This window comes from Pinus tabuliformis, chromosome 2_2 (genome assembly GCF_031772625.1).
Source record: "Pinus tabuliformis cultivar Carrire ecotype Pingquan chromosome 2_2, CPIR1, whole genome shotgun sequence".
Classification (NCBI taxonomy): domain Eukaryota; kingdom Viridiplantae; phylum Streptophyta; class Pinopsida; order Pinales; family Pinaceae; genus Pinus; species Pinus tabuliformis.
The window spans coordinates 739,837,049-739,853,914 of NC_142300.1; the positions used below are offsets into that span (position 1 = coordinate 739,837,049).

Sequence of the window (16,866 nt, forward strand, 5' to 3'; positions counted from 1 at the left end):
AACAATATTTCAACAATTAGGGCACATTAATAACCATGAGACAATATTCCATGCATTAGACATTACCAAAATCAAAAATAAATCAATAAAGAGCACATACAAGATAGTGAAGAACATATACATCCATAACAATGCCAATTAGAAGCTCCAAAAAGATAGCGAAAATATCCAAATATCAAAATTCATCAATAAATCTCCAAAACCATCCACAAATTGCAGGGCCAAAAATCTTTAATGAGGTATCGAAAATCCCAAGTGTGATGTCTAGGATGAAACTATGTCTCATCTATTTATACAAGAGTTATGAGTTCAAATTTTAAAAGACAAGGCCCCTTTACATGCCTAATGTGCTAAGTAACCCACCCAATGTTACAAGCCAACCATAATAGCTTCAAAATTAAATCAAATTTCCCTCCTAAGCCCATGCAAGGCTGACGTCATGCATGCATAGAGACCTAGAGGGGCAACATTGAGGCCTCTTTTGCCAAAAATGTGGGAGAGGGCCTCAAAAATCATGATGAAGAGGGTGGTACCCTCCTTATGCTGCAAAACATCTCCAAACCCCTAATTGGGCTTTGTGGGCTCCAAATCGGTCTCATGGGTCTCCAAGTGGCTCAAGATCAAGTCGATGCTCCATCAACGAGGGCTAGAAGATGACACGTGCGCTCCCATGTCTACCTAGGAAATACATAACTTCCTCTAGGCCCTAGATCAGCTGCAAAGGTGTTGAGTGCAATGTGTAGCCGACTAGGGCAACATGGTCCAAGTGCATCATCATCTTTGAATAGCTGGGGCACGAACAAGCAAATAGTGGTGCTGAAAAAGCCCATGGTGTGGCAATCAATGTTTTGCATAAATGGAGGCTCGTGGCTCTCAACACTCACCCTACAAATTCCATTGTGATCCTTTGGAGGGCTTGGATCCCGTATAGAGAGGTCAAGTCCAAGATGAAAACCCACCTGAAATCCTATATAAAATCCAATGTGTCTCCTCACCCTCCAATACAATGATTCATTAGTGGAATTGAGTAAATAAGCTTGTAAATCAAGGGCAGAGATGGACCCTTCATAGTGGGTTCCCCTTCTAAATTTGGGGCTTTGAACATGTACTAGTGTTACCTCCTCGGTAGGAATGGTTAATGAAGGACCCTATTAGGTAGTTTCAACCTCTAACAGAACGACAGGTCCAAGGTACACCCTTAAATGGCAGGTGCCATGTGAAATAATGATGGAACGAAGTGGGGAACAAAGGGAAGGCTCCAAGCCACATGCCATGGTGCAAGGGTAGTTATGCTGAGGAAAGCCCACACCTTGGATATATGGATGTAGGAGGGAGCAATCGTGGTACGATTTATCACATCCGTTGTTTTTCCACCCTCCTTCATTTGTCTTTTGCCTTTTATTGATTCTTCTTTATTTTACTGCTTGGGGCTCAAGGGGATGAGAGCATGATGTGTAAGATATAGCAGTGATTACCCCCTTAAGATATAGATAGAGCAAGGCTCCTTAGCGCTATCCTGGTTACAAGGCGTTGATGGGTGAGCTTATTGACGTTGAACCTGCCAATTTTCATGAGACATCTGAGCATCAAGTGTGGATGGATGCCATGGTGGAGGAGTACTCTTCCATCATCAAGAAGAATGTTTGGGAGGTAGTGCCATGGCCAGAGGGAAAGTTAGTGGTTGGCTCCAGATGGGTGTACAAGATCAAGCATGTTGCAAATGGCAATGTGGAGAAGTTCAAAGCTTGTTTTGTGGCTAAGGGGTTTACATAAAAGGAAGGAATTGACTAGACAAAACCTTCACCCTTGTAGTTAGGTACTCACCCATTAGGGTGATTATCCCTATAGAAGCACAGATGGGTCGAAGAATTCGCCAGATAGACTTGAACATGGCCTTCCTTAATGGTGTTGTTGAGGAAGAAATCTAAATTGAGCAGCAAGAGGGTTTTGAGGTGCATGGGAGGGATTCCCACGTGTGAAGATTGAAGAGAGTGTTGTATGGGCTCAAGCAGGCTCCCAAGGCGTGGTATGCCAAGACTAACAACTACTTGCAAATCATGGGCTTCACCAAGAGCGAGGCAGACCCGAACCTGTATTACATTCAGGTGAAGAGAGAAACTCTCATACTGATGTTATATGTTGATGACCTGTTTCTCATAAGATCTAAGAAGCTCATAGTAGACGGCAAAAGGGACCCAGCAACAAAGTTCAAGATGACGGATTTGGGTTCTATGCACTACTTTCTGGGTTTGGAGGTATGGAAGAAAGAGGGAGAGATCTTCCTTGTTCAAGGGAGTAGACAACTGACATCTTGAAATGATTCAGGATGTAGGACTACAGGCCCATTTCCATGCCACTAATGACCAACTAGAAGAACACTGATACTTCCAGATCAGAGACAATGGACCCTACTTTGTATAGACAGTTGATTGGCTCTGCCATGTCTCTTGTCAACACTAGGCCAGATATATGTTTTGCAGTGAACATACTTAGTAAGTTTAGCCTTGGCGAATTCACTAGGTAGCTACGCAACATGTCTATCTTCGAGGAACAATCAAGTATGGGTTGACGTACATTCAGGAGGATCAAGTGAAGCTAGAGGGGTATACCAATGCAGATTGGCCAAGCAATACAACTGATAGAAAGAGTATTTCCAGGTGTAGTTTCAATCTAGGATCAAAAGCAGTCTCTTGGTTCAGTAGGAAACAGAAATCAGTTGCACTGAGTTCTATTGAGGCCAAGTACATGGCTACTAGTTAGGAAACGTGTGAGACCATTTGGCTTCAGAAACTTCTTGTTGGGCTTTTCGTTCAGAAATTAGAGTTAATTGTCATTCATTGTGACAATCAAAGTTGCATCAAGCTCTATGAGAATCTGGTGTTTCATGACAAGTTGAAGGACATTCAGACAAAGTACCACTTCTTAAGAGATTGTGTACAAAAGATCGCCTTTCTCAATGGTGTTGTTGAGGAAGAAATCTACATTCAGCACTAGGTGGGTTTTGAGGTGCATGGGAGGGATTCCCACTTGTGCAGGTTGAAGAGAGTGTTGTATGGGCCCAAGCAGCCTCCCAAGGCATTGTATGCCAAGACCGGCAACTACTTGCAGAGCGTGGGCTTCACCAAGAGCAAGGCAAACCCGAACCTGTTGTTAAAATTGACAACTAGGGCCAACTTCCACCTTAGGACAACTCATATGATGGAGATGATTATTCCATTGGATTCCTCTTTCAGAGAGGTATAAATTTGATATAAAGATCATCTCATTCTGACAAGCAGAAATGGAATTATGAATTTATTCTTCTTATGGACAAATTGTCAAGTCGGCCTCAGTCAAATGTAGGCTCATGAAGCCCAATGGATGGGTTTCCTCACCCTCAACAAATTGTATAAATAAGAGTGACCCTTCTCTCATTTGGACATCATCATCACACATCACATCATCTCTCTCTTTTCTTGTTTGGTTCGTACCATTAGAGGCAGCCTCTCTCTTCTTCGCACATGTGGCAGGAAGCCGAGTTTTTCTTGGTCAAAACAGGGTGAAATTTCAGAGCTTCAATGTAGCGCTGACCAATGTTGACCTAGGGAGATTTGACCATCTTTGACTTATGTTTTTGGGCCAGAACTCCAATTTCTCTAGGCCACATTTATTGGCACAAAAATCGAGGAGTTTGGGACAGTTTGACCAACGTTGACTTCAGATTTGACTGCAGAAAATTACAGCAATGTTTCTCTCTCCTTTAAATGGGTTTGACCGAATTATTTTGGGCTGACTTTGTCTCTCCTGGAAGGCAAAATTGGACTTTTGTTGACCGAGTTGCTTGGAGAAAGTTTTGGGGCAACTTTGACCACCATTGACTTTCTGGTTAGGCTGCATTGACTACTGATTTGGAAAATCTGTCTTGGGCTTGTACCTATGATATTTGTACTCTCTCTATCTCTGCTGAACTATTGAAGAATAATAAGAAGATTTGATCAAAGGGTTTCCCCACATTGGGGTTTGTCCCTGGCATCTGCCACATCTTGTGTCCTCTTGTCTTGGCTTGTCTTTTGCATATGATTTTATGTTCTATCTACATTTACTGTCAATGTTTATAAGTTAATGTGATTGCTACTAGATATAATTGGAAATTGTCATTGGGTTGCTAAAGGAACATTGAAGTAAATTGTGCTTAAGCATAGAACATACCATTGTTATCAAAAATTAACATGGTATCAAAGCTCAGGTGAAGACAAAGCCCAAGCAAGAGTGAAGCAAAGCAATCACTAAGAGAAGTTGTTGGACAAGGACTTGGAACTAGTCCCAATGATGACTACATCTTTCTTTAAATCCGACTATCATGCATGGAAGATGACTTTGGATTTGACATTAGAAGAAAATGATGCCATGGACTATGTCAAAGGAAGAATATTCAAGCCTCCTTCAAATGCATCCTCTGCTGCACAAACCAAGCACAAGAAAGGTGAGGTAAAAGCTAGGAAGATTATTGTTGATTCCATTCATAAGCCTTTGGTTGCATATATTTCTGATTTGGAAACAGCTAAGGAGATGTATGAAAAGTTGGTTGGGATGTTCAAAGTAAACAATGCAAATCAAATTCTCTTTCTCAAGAACAAGCTAAAGATATCAAGATGGATAGAGGAGAATCCATCCAATCCTACTTCATTAGGATTACCGGGATCAAGAATGATCTCCTATCTATTGGTGAAATCACTGGTGATCGAAAACTCTCCCTTATTGCACTTGGGGGCCTTACAAGAGATTGGGATGTGCTCAACACTACCATTCTCAATAATGACAAGATTCTGGGATTTGATGAACTATTGGCCAGATGCACTCAAGAAGAAATAAGGATGATGGAAAGAGACAAGCCCTCCAATGGAAACAATCCTACTGCCTTCTTCACTCATTCTAAGAGAAGGAACAATGTTGGTCCAAGGAATCAAGGACAAGGGTTCAAGCTAAGATTCAAAGAAGGAAGAAAAGGAAGGTGCTTCAATTGTAATAGGTTTGGCCACTTCGCTAGAGAGTGTCCTCACAAGAAGGATAGTCCAAGAGATGATAACAACAATAACAACAATTTCAAGGGCAATGGCAATCAAATGAACAACAGGTTCAACAACAAAGGAAAGAGGAATGCTCCTGCTACTCGAAATGGAAATGGTTGTCCTCCCAGAAGTCAAGAAACTCCAGGTATGATCAAGTTTATGTTGTAAAGCAAAAAAAATTTATCTTATTTCTGCCCTTTCCACCGCCTCTCCTCCGGGTACATTGGACCATTGGTTGATTGATAGTGGTGCCTCAAGGCACTTCACTGGTTACAAGGAAGCCCTCTCTAACTTGATTGAAAAGAAGACAAATATGGAGATTATACTTGGGGTTAATGCCACTTATCTCGTGAAAGGAATTAGGACTATTACTCTTCACTTAAATCAAGGTCAAACCCTCCACTTACAAGAAGTGCTATATGTACCTAACTTGAAAAAGAACTTTATTTCTATTTCTACATTGGAAGACAAAGGTTTTAAGGTGTCATTCATTGATAGGAAGGTTCGTCTTTGGCAAAGGAATCCAAGAGATGCATTCACTCTAAGATTCAGGGTTGAAGGTCTTTATCAGGTTGGAGGAAGTTTGTTGGGAGCAATGACTTGTGATACTTCTCTTCAATCCAAATTATGGCACCAAAGATTTGCCCACCTTCATTTCAAAGCCTTACCCGATGTAAGGGAGATGGTCACAGGGATGCCCGAATTCAACTTAAATCATGAAGGTATTTGTCAGGGATGTGAAACTGGGAAGCATACAAGGTTTCCATTCCACTCAAGTGAGACTCAAACCACTAAGATTCTTCAATTGGTCCATTCTGATCTATCAAGTATGTTGCCCATGACATCTTTGGGTGGATATTTGTATTATGTTATTTTTGTGGATGACTTCTCTTGCAAGACATGGATCTATTTCTTAAAGAAGAAGAATGAAGTGTTCAAATGGTTCTGTTCTTTCAAAGCTTTGGTCAAGAATCAAACAGTGAAGAATATCAAAATATTAAGGACCGATAATGGGACCAAATATGAATCAAATGAATTCAAAGACTATTGTAGAGAAGTTGGCATTAAGAGGGAGACTACAACTGCTTATACTCCTCAACAAAATGGTTTTGCCGAAAAGAAGAATCGTACTATCATAGAAGCCACCTGGGTTATGCTTCATGATCAAGGTCTTCCGAAGTTCTTATGGGGAGAAGTTGTCAACATGTTGTAGATCTAATATGAAAATATAAGATAATGCAAATAAACCCAGAAATGATATGAAATGATTCTTTATATTGATATCAAACCCTTAAGGTAGGGCAACACCATATATTCACTCCTTAAGGAAGGAGAACACTCCACAAGCCATATGCTTATCCATACAATAATCCTTCACTATCTCCCATGTGGAGTCTCTAGCCTCTATATAGGCCTCATACATACAATACCATGGGTCATTACCATGGTTCCCTCATACCATCAACTAATACCATGTGCCCATTATTATTAACTACTTGTGGTCCCTTACATGACATGGGTTAACCACCTTATTTATTACTATGGCCCATCCCATTATTACATTATTACCTTGGGTACCTCCCTTGGTACCCCATATTATCCCCCCTAGGTATATAACATTCCACCCCCCTAAGCATGTTTCATCCCCGAAACATGGGAAGAATATAAATAATAAGATCTACTCAAAAGAGTAGTCCACACATACCATGCACGCGCATCTAGCCATCCAAGAGAAAGGTGAACCCTCGATCTCGCTGGTGCCTCGCTCGCTTGAGATGGAAGTTGACCGTGGCAGCTCTTCTGTGTTTGATGTGTAGTGGGTGGATCTTCTCTCCTCGCTATCCGTCATGTGACTACTTGGTTTTGATCTTGATGGTTGTCTTGCGGGGTGATGTGGGTGATGATATGTTGAAGTTTTAACCCACGATGTCTTTTTCTTTAATTCACCCCTTACTGGAGCTTGACTGTTATCTGGTGCATGTTGTGGTCCCTGATGTGGTGCCTTATCTTCCAATATTACTTCAACCACTGAACCCTCATCAGATGTGTCAGCACCTGTTACCTTTTCGGCTTCAGCCTCTGTTTGTGTTTGATTGTCGACCATCAACTGCTCATCATCTAATATGTCAGTCCCTCTAACATCTTCTGCTTCAACCTCCTTGGACTCTACCTGCGTATTAATGGAAATATCCTGTAACGTAATTTTCTTCCTTTTATACCAGAGCTTCAGGAATTTCTTCTGCACATTAATATTTATAGTATCCACTAATTCCATCCAAGGGTATCCCAAAACAACATCCATGTTATCCATATCTGAAGCATAAAAATCACCATGAAACACATACTTATCCATAGAAAGTTTCAAATCCTTATAAATTTGAACAACCTCATCATCAACTTGTGTACTTTCAATTTGTTTCGCTGGAACTTGCAATTTTTTTGCCAAGTTGACATTTATGAGATTATGCTTGCAACTAGGATTTATAGAAACAATGATCTTTTCTTTCTGAATCAATCCATGAACCTGCAATAAGGATATACCAATAAGAAATAACCCCACATGTTTCTCTTTATCTTGTTTTCTGGCATGAGACCATCTGTCTAAAAGTAATTTTTCAAATTCTTCATCGGGCAGGTCGGAACACTTCTTTTGGTTAAGTAATCCCCACCATGTGGCTGCCTCATCTTTAAAATTAAACACTATAAAGGTTCTCCAATGAGGTGTCCATAATAACTTGTGTTCTTTTATGCATTCTTCAATAGTAGGACCATTATTTGTTCTTGTAAAACATAGAACCTTGCTAGAAGCCATGAAGAGAGTTTTGAAAAAAAAACACACACACACTTGGCGAAAATTTGAAATGGTCACAGTTTCGTCAATATTGCTCAGAATCTCTATTATACCCTGTTTTTAGAAATGGAACAATCATTCTGCATCTGCCCATGTGGTAGAAATCTTGATCCAGGCACTTGAAATTTCAGATCTGTGCTGCTACTCTCCCGCCGTCACCAAAATTTCTGCAAAAAGAGCTAATTTTAAATTAGCGATATCTCCCTCATCCGGACTCCGATTCGACTGATTTTTTTTTTGAAATTGGGTATTTTTTCCTAAAGAATCCAGATCTGCAATTAGATTTTGCAGATCTTATACCAGGACGTCTAGATCTGTGCCGCAAATTCGCTGCCCCGAACAATTGTCTACAACACCACTGATTTTAAATCAGCGATATCTCCTTCATCCGGACTCCGATTCGACCGATTTTTTTTTGAAATCGGGTATTTTTTCACATAGAATCCAGATCTGCAATTAGAATTTACAGATCTTGCACCAAAACTTACAGATCTGATCTGCAAACTCGCCGCCCCCGAAACCTTGCAAAAAATAAAAAAAATTCTCCACGGTTTGCCCAAGAAAGTGCTCTGATACCACTTGTTGTAGATCTAATATGAAAATATAAGATAATGCAAATAAACCCAGAAATGATATGAAATGATTCTTTATGTTGATATCAAACCCTTAAGGTAGGGCAACACCATATATTCACTCCTTAAAGAAGGAGAACACTCCACAAGCCATATGCTTATCCATACAATAATCCTTCACTATCTTCCATGTGGAGTCTCTAGCCTCTATATAGGCCTCATACATACAATACCATGGGTCATTACCATGGTTCCCTCATACCATCAACTAACACCATGGGCCCATTATTATTAACTACTTGTGGTCCCTTACATGACATGGGTTAACCACCTTATTTATTACTATGGCCCATCCCATTATTACATTATTACCTTGGGTACCTCCCTTGGTACCCCATATTATCCCCCCTAGGTATATAACACAACACCACTATGTATGTCCAAAACAGATGCCCTCATCAAGCTTTGGACTTCAAGGCACCTGAAGAAGTATTCACCGATAAGAAACCTGATGTTTCTCACTCTAGAATTTTTGGTTGTCCCATATACTTTCATGTACCGAAAGAGAAAAGAAACAAACTAGATGCATCTAGGAAGAAAGGAACATTTGTGAGCTATAATGAAACTTCGAAGGCATATAGAATCTATGTGCTTGGTCAAAGGGAATTGGAATTAAGTCATAATGTCACTTTTGATGAAGATTATGCTCTTAGAAAAATTTGAGATCTTCCTATTCCTAGGAAGGCCAATTATGATGTTGATGCAGAAAAGCAGGATGAACGTCCATCCGATGAACCGATGCCTGATGCCTAATTTTGAAGGTCCGATGGATCCCATTGATCCACCTCCTAGTGAGCCCTCTATTTTAAGGAAAATGCCTTTATGGCTCATTGATACTCTTGAAGATGCCGAGAAACACATTGCACCAAGGGGGGCATTTCGTGAAAGCAAGAAGCCGAATAGGTACCAAGGGTACTTAGTTTCCATGAGTACCATTGTACAATCTGAGCCTTGTACATTCGAAGAAGTCGTAAAGCAACAGGTTTGGAAGGATGCGATGAACAAGGAATATGAGTCAATAATGAAGAATGGTGTTTGAGATGTGGTTCCTAGACCCAAGGATAAGTTTGTGGTCACTTCGAAATGGCTCTACAAGATCAAACATGGAGTTGATGGGAGTGCTGAGAAATTCAAGGTCAGATTCGTAGCTCGAGGCTTCTGTCAAAAGGAAGGAGTAGACTATGATGAGATATTCGCACCAGTTGCCTGATATATGACCATTCATTTGATCATAGCCCTTGTTGTCTCGCAAGGATGGAACCTTCACCAGATGGATGTCAAAACTGCCTTCTTGCATGGTTCGCTTAAAGAGGAAGTGTATATGGAACAACCCGAGGGGTTCGAAGTTCAAGATCGTGAGACACATGTTTGCAGGTTGACGAAAGCCTTCTCAGTTGAAACAAGCCCCTGGGGCTTGGTATGAGAGGATCGATAACTATCTTATGAAGCTGGGATTTACATGAAGCGATGTTGACCCGAACCTATACTTCAAGGTTGAAAAAGACAAAACAGTCATTCTGGTCCTTTATGTGGATGATCTCTTTCTGACAGGTGATGACCCTCTCATTCATCAATGCAAGAGGGAGTTGGCTTCCGAGTTCAAGATGAAGGACCTAGGACTGATGCATTATTTCCTAGGGTTGGAGGTCTGGCAAAAGCTAGGTGATATTTTCCTTTCTCAAGGAAAATATATTGTGAAGCTACTTGAGAGATGTGGGATGGTGGATTGCAAGTCCGTGACTACTCTGATGGAACTCAACTTTAAGAAGCTATGTGGAAGTGTTGTTGGGCCCAGATTGGCGAACCCTACCGAGTATTGTCAACTTGTGGGGGCACTAATGTTCTTGGTCAACTCCCGTCCTAACATATGCTTCCCTGTGAACACTTTGAGTCAATACATGGTTGAGCCTCATCACATTCATTAGATTGCTACCAAGAATCTTTTGAGATATCTCTAGGGCACAATCCATTATGGACAGAGATACACTGCCGGGGATTTGAGACTACATGGATATACAGATGATGATTGGGCTAGCAGTGTGTTGGATCGTTAAAGCACGTCTGGATGTTGCTTCTCTTTGGGATCTGCCTTTATATCTTGGATGAGAAGGAAGCAGAAATCGGTTGCACTAAGTACTGCCAAGGCCGAATACATTGTTGTAAGTACGGCCTGTTATGAAGTTGTTTGGTTGAGGAAGCTCTTTAGTGAGCTATTTGAGCACGTGTTAGATACCACAGTGATCCTCTGCGACAACCAGAATGCAATTTGTCTATCAGAGAATCCCGTGTTCCACAACCGCTCCAAGCACATTGATATCAAGTACCACTTTATCTGGGATATGGTACAATGGGGAGCCATTAGGCTCCAACACATCAGGACAGATGAGTAGGTTGCAGACATTCTCACAAAGCCTCTAGAGAAGATCAAATTCTTAACCTTCCGAGAGAGACCTGGAGTTGTGGAACGACCCTCTTATGAGGGTCCCGTATGAGTTGGACACAGAGCTTTGGGAGCTCCTGGGGGCGTGGGGTGCTTCTTGGAGCTAGATATGAGCAACCATAGGGAGAGTGGTTCACCTTCCCGTAGTGGTGCGTTGGATATAGGGTGAGTGGTTCACCTTCCCCTATGATACCCCATTATGGTTGACATGTGTGTAGGGTGAGTGGTTCACCTTCCCCTACCCGAACACATGTATGTAGGGTGAGTGGTTCACCTTCCCCTATGATTGACATATGCATAGGATGAGTGGTTCACCTTCTCCTATGGCATATGAGCAGATGAGTGGTTCACCTTCTCTTGTTGATGCCCTGACACACATCCTACCCATAGAGTCCGGGACTCGAGGGAAGTACCTCTCATCTAGCCAGTGAGTTGAGAAAAGCTGGTTAGGGACCATAGCACTATCGATGGACACATCGTGTACTTTCATACTTCCTCTGACTAGGATGCTTGGTGTTCAACAACTTGATCTGGGATCAAGGACTGACTTTAGTCAGTGGAGAGTGGTATGATACACACTTGATCCCTTCTTCATTATTTCTTCACGGTTCAACAGAGCAGTGCAGTGATAGCATGATGGTTCAGGATGACAGGTTGGCACGATGATGGATTGGTAGGTGGAATTTTCCCTAGTTGAGACTCGAGAGGGAGTGTTAAAATTGGCAACTAGGGCCAACTTCCACCTTAGGACAGCTCATATGGTGGAGATGATTATTGCATTGGATTTCTCTTTCAGGGAGGTTCAATTTTGATATAAAGATCATCTCATTCTGACAAGAAGAAATGGAATTATGAATTTATTCTTCCTATGGACAAATTGTCAAAGTCGGCATCAGTCAAATGTAGGCTCATAAAGCCCAATGGATGGGTCTCCTCACCCTCAATGAATTGTATAAATAAGAGTGAACCTTCTCTCATTTGGACATCATCACACATCATCTCTCTCTTCTCTTGTTTGGTTCATACCACTTGGAGGCAGCCTCTCTCTTCTTCGCACGTGTGGCAGGAGGCCGAGTTTTTCTGGGTCAAAACAGGCTGAAATTTCAGAGCTTCAGTCCAGCGTTGACCAAGGGATATTTGACCATCTTTGACTTCTGTTTTTGGGCCAGAATTCCGATTTCTCTAGGCTGCATTTATTGGCACATAAATCGAGGAGTTTGGGATAGTTTGACCAACATTGACTTCAGGTTGACTTCAGATTTGACCGCAGAAAATTACAACAGTGTTTCTCTCTCCTTTGACTGGCTTTGATCGAATTATTTGGGCTGATTTGTTTCTCCTAGAAGGCTGAAATGGATTTGCTGACCGAGTTGCAGAAAAGCAGGATGAATGTTTTGGGCTTGTACTTATGATATTTGTACTTTCTCTCTCTCTCTCTGCTGAACTATTGAAGAATAATAAGAAGATTTGATCAAAGGGTTTCCCCACATTGGGGTTTGTCCCTAGCATTCGCCACATCTTGTGTCCTCTTGTCTTGGCTTGTCTTCTACATATGATTTTATGTTCTATCTGCATTTACTGTCAATGTTTATAAGTTAATGTGATTGCTACTGGATATAATTGGAAATTGTCATTGGATTGCTAAAGGAACATTGAAGTAAATTGTGCTTAAGCATAGAACATACCAATGTTATAGAAAATTAACACTTGTATTACATTCAAGTGAAGAGAGAACCTCTCATATATATGTTGATGGTTTGTTTCTCATAAAACCTGAGAAGCTCAATGAAGGGACCTAGCAACAGAGTTCAAGATGAAGGATTTAGGTTTGTTGCACTACTTTTTGGGTTTGGTGGTATGGCAAAACGAGGGAGAGATCTTCCTTGTACAAGGGAAGTAGACAATTGACATCCTAAAATGATTCAGGATGCGGGACTACAGGCCCATGTCCATGCCACTAATGACCAACTGGAAGAAGATTGGTACTTCGAAATCAGAGGCAACAAACCCTACTTTGTATAAACAATTGATTGGCTCTCTCATGTATCTTGTCAACACTAGGATGGATATCTATTTTGCAATGAACATAGTTAGTTTATGGAGGAGACTAAGCGAGTTCAACTGGGTAGCTACGCAACATGTGTGTTATCTTCGAGGCACAATCGAGTATGGGTTGAGGTACATTCAACAGGATCGAGTGAAGTTGGAGGGGTATACCGATGTAGATTGTGCAAGCAATACAGCTGACAGAAAGGGCACTTCTAAGTGCAGTTTCAGGCTAGGATTAGGAGCAGTCTCATGGTTCAGTAGGAAACAGAAGTCAGTTGCGCTAAGTATTGCTAAGGCCAAGTACATGGCTACTAGTTTGGAAACCTTTAAGGCCATTTGTTTTCGATCATGAATTGGAATCGACTGTCATTCACTATGACAATCAGAGTTGCATCAAGCTCTATGTGAATCTAGCGTTTCAAGACAAGTCAAAGCACACTTAGGCATTCAACAAGAAAGAACGTTTTGACAGTTAGAGCAGCAAAGAGCAGGTCGAGACACTAGGGCAGCGTACAACGCAAGAACATAATAGCGAGCAGGTCAAGCAAAGGGAGTTATATAACCACGAGTTTCCTAGGTTGTACAAGCCTAAACTTTTTGGGCTTAAAGGCCAATTTGTTGGGTCATATGACTAGGTTGTACAGTGCTAGTATGGGTCGATTTCACTTAGATTTGCTCAGATAAATTGTTGTAGCAATTTTCTATTGTAAAGATCTATTGTAAATTAAATTTTTGAAGCTGAATCAAAGCACATAGTTTGTTGGTTTTGTTAGAAAATTAGAAATGTAGAAAGATTTTCTTTATATTGATAATTACTTGTGATATTCTTATGTTTTCTTATGTTCTTCTTTTATATTTAGTTCATCAAGCAATTACCAAAACAATAACACAAAGATCACAAACACTAGATGTAGGTGGACAACTACGGGAAAACCTAGTCAACAACTCTTCCTTAATAACTTCATGAGATGATCCAAGACTCCTTGACCTAGACTCAAACTTCAACAACTCGCACTCCTTTCCAGTTCTCCTTCTAGCCCTTTCCATCGCATTTCCTAGCTTCCAGCTTCAAATATTGAACTATGTGTGTGAGAGTCAATTGCTCCAAATGAATTCAAACTGCCTTGAATATATAGCCTTCCAGTGAGGTCGAATTACCCTTTTTGAGACCGACTTGATCTTCTTGAGGCTGACTTGGTGTGGAGGAGACTAAATTCATTTTTTACTCAAAAAATATTCTTTTTACATGATTCGAAAGCCCAAGAAGGGTCTCTTTTAATGTACAATGACTCTAATGACTCAGAATAAATCCTAGAAGTCCTCAATGGGGACTTTGACCTAAAACAAGATGACCCAAGCATGAAACCCATGCTTTAATAAGTCATAATAATAATAATAATAATAATAATATTTTCTTCATTCTTTTGATAAGTACATTTCATTGTGTCTCAAATACTTTTACGAAGACCGAACCTAGTTACATATTTCAACATCCCCACACTAGGGTTTCCTACGTAAATTTGTGTCATTCTTTTATGTGTGTTTGGCTTTGTGAGTTTTGCTTCTCTTGTTTATGCTAGTTAAGAGCCCAGAGTATTTCTTGTTACAAATCAGTTTAGAAAGCATCTTTCATTTATGTTCTATGAATATTTGTTGAAAATCAAATTTATAGCTAGGTTTTCAAGAATTTACAAATGTTACATCTCGTTTCGACCCATGACTCTTTAAAATCCTTCAAGTATTAATCTATATGGACAAAACTTCTTTACAAAAGAGATCCCCTCAAGTCATGCATACGAGTTCTTTTTAAGCTCTTTCTAGCGGCAATAATGGAATCCCACATGGGTTGGTAATAGGGTGAGTAGGAAGCATTGATTAGGAAGCTTCTTTGTATTGCTTCTTCGAATTGTTATCTAAGGTGGGTAAAGTTTGACTTGGTTGAGAAGCATTGGCAATGGCAAAGTTGGGGGAAGTTGTAAAATAACTTTGGATGCTCTTCTCTCTGGGTTGAATTTCATGAGGGGGGAGGAACATTACAAAAGGCATTTCCTAACATTGTTAAAAGGGATAGACGAAGAGCCTTCAAATTCAACAATGCGGTTTGCTAGATATCTAGAAGTCCTCATCATGGCAAAGTAGCCTCTTCCTTCCTATTTTAGCATTTGTCTTGTTTTGCCTAACCTTGTCTTCAACAACTCTCTCAAACTGATATTCAGTTCCAATATGAAGTATCCAATCTCCTATAATGCTGCCTTGCATGGAACAACTTGGCCTCTTATACCAGCCAAGTATTGTTTCAACCTATGAATCTCACCACCTCGTCCCCCACCCTTTTATATGTTTCTTGCAATATTTGCAATACATCCCCTCATCAACAAGATCGACATGGATCCATGCAAAGTTTTTGACTCTTGGTATCATCATAAAATTTAAATAGAGAAAAATCTGCAACTCCAGATATGCAAAGCCTATCTTAATGAAATCAACTATTCCATATGAAATTGTCCTGGCAGAAGCCGAGGCTTTCCCCGTTGAAGCATCAGCTCTGTTTTGGTTGCTATCTAAAAAGATTAGATAACATGGAGACCCATCACTAGCCAAAAATGGCAGCTGGAGAGAAATTAGATAGAAGAAAGAGCATGTGGATGAAACAAAACATCAAATGGATGAATAAGTGGGGTATTAACATAAGAGAATGACCAAATAACAAACAAGAAATAAAAAAGTATGTGCAAGGAAAGTTCAATGAAAACATGTGGAAAGGACCGCTTGGGAGGAAAAAGGAATACTATATCAAGCATTTCAATCCTACATATGACCATAGACAAAAGTCCTACATACGAGTGGAAATAAAATGGAAAGCAAAAATGTTAATCGCTCAGATAAGAACTAGTTCGCATCAACTTAGATGTGAAACCAGACGATGGATGATACCCAAAGAGGAGTGGGAAGATATAAGGTGTAGTTATTGCACTCAAGAAGCGATAGAGACAGAATGGCACTACATCATGGAATGTTCAACTTACAAGGATATCCAGATCAATTATATTGAGACACTAAAAGTGAACAACTTGAGTAATTTGTTTGAAATTTGAATGAAGATAATAAGAACGGCAAACTTCCTGGTCAAGATACAAAATAGAAGATCCAAGATGCAGAAAGAAAAGGAAATTTAGGCGCAATGTTTAGCTGGACGTGATTAAAACACTTCATTCGTTTATTCATAATATGCAACATTCAAACTTCAAACTAGTAGAAGGTTGAAGCAAAAAACCTTGTAAGACAGATTTCAGATCTGCAAGGGGAAAAAACGAAGGCAAATATAACTGCTAACAGACATCTGAATGACATCAATGGGCATTTGGCACGATAATCCAGTACACAACTACTCCAAGCTTGAAGAGACCTGTTCTCTCCTCATCTAGATGCCAAAGCTGTTGCAAACAGTCCAAGAGGGTTGCCAAACAAACTCCAAGCTCACTCTAAATCACATGCTCCAAAACTCCAAATGCTCAATGAAAGAGGAGTAGGATTTTGGGTTTAGGTAGAATTCTAAAATTTAAATATACATGAAGAAAACAAAATTAACTTTTCTTTTCAAAACTGCACTGCAGTGAGGATGGGGACCAACTCGGTCCTAGTTCAAGTTGGTTGGATTTAAAAACACTAGTCCATACTGATCTGGAGTCAGAAGCAAGGCTGCAATTAGTGTCACATTTTGTGCCTCACAGATGAAAGCATCGTTCACAACGAGGTGATTCTCTGGGTGGAAGCGTGTTAAAAATCAACGCTTTTCAAGACTTTAATGCAACCCAGAATTTCACCTCTCTGACCTAAGCAATAATT

The 16,866-nt window shown here is 40.4% G+C and overlaps 1 protein-coding gene across 2 annotated transcripts in view; it reads right to left on the reverse strand.

The window, feature by feature from the left end:
• LOC149194778 (E3 ubiquitin-protein ligase CSU1-like) overlaps positions 1-16,866 on the reverse strand; it is a 286,100-nt gene that overhangs the window by 154,029 nt on the left and 115,205 nt on the right. The gene's annotated exons all lie outside the window — the stretch shown is intronic.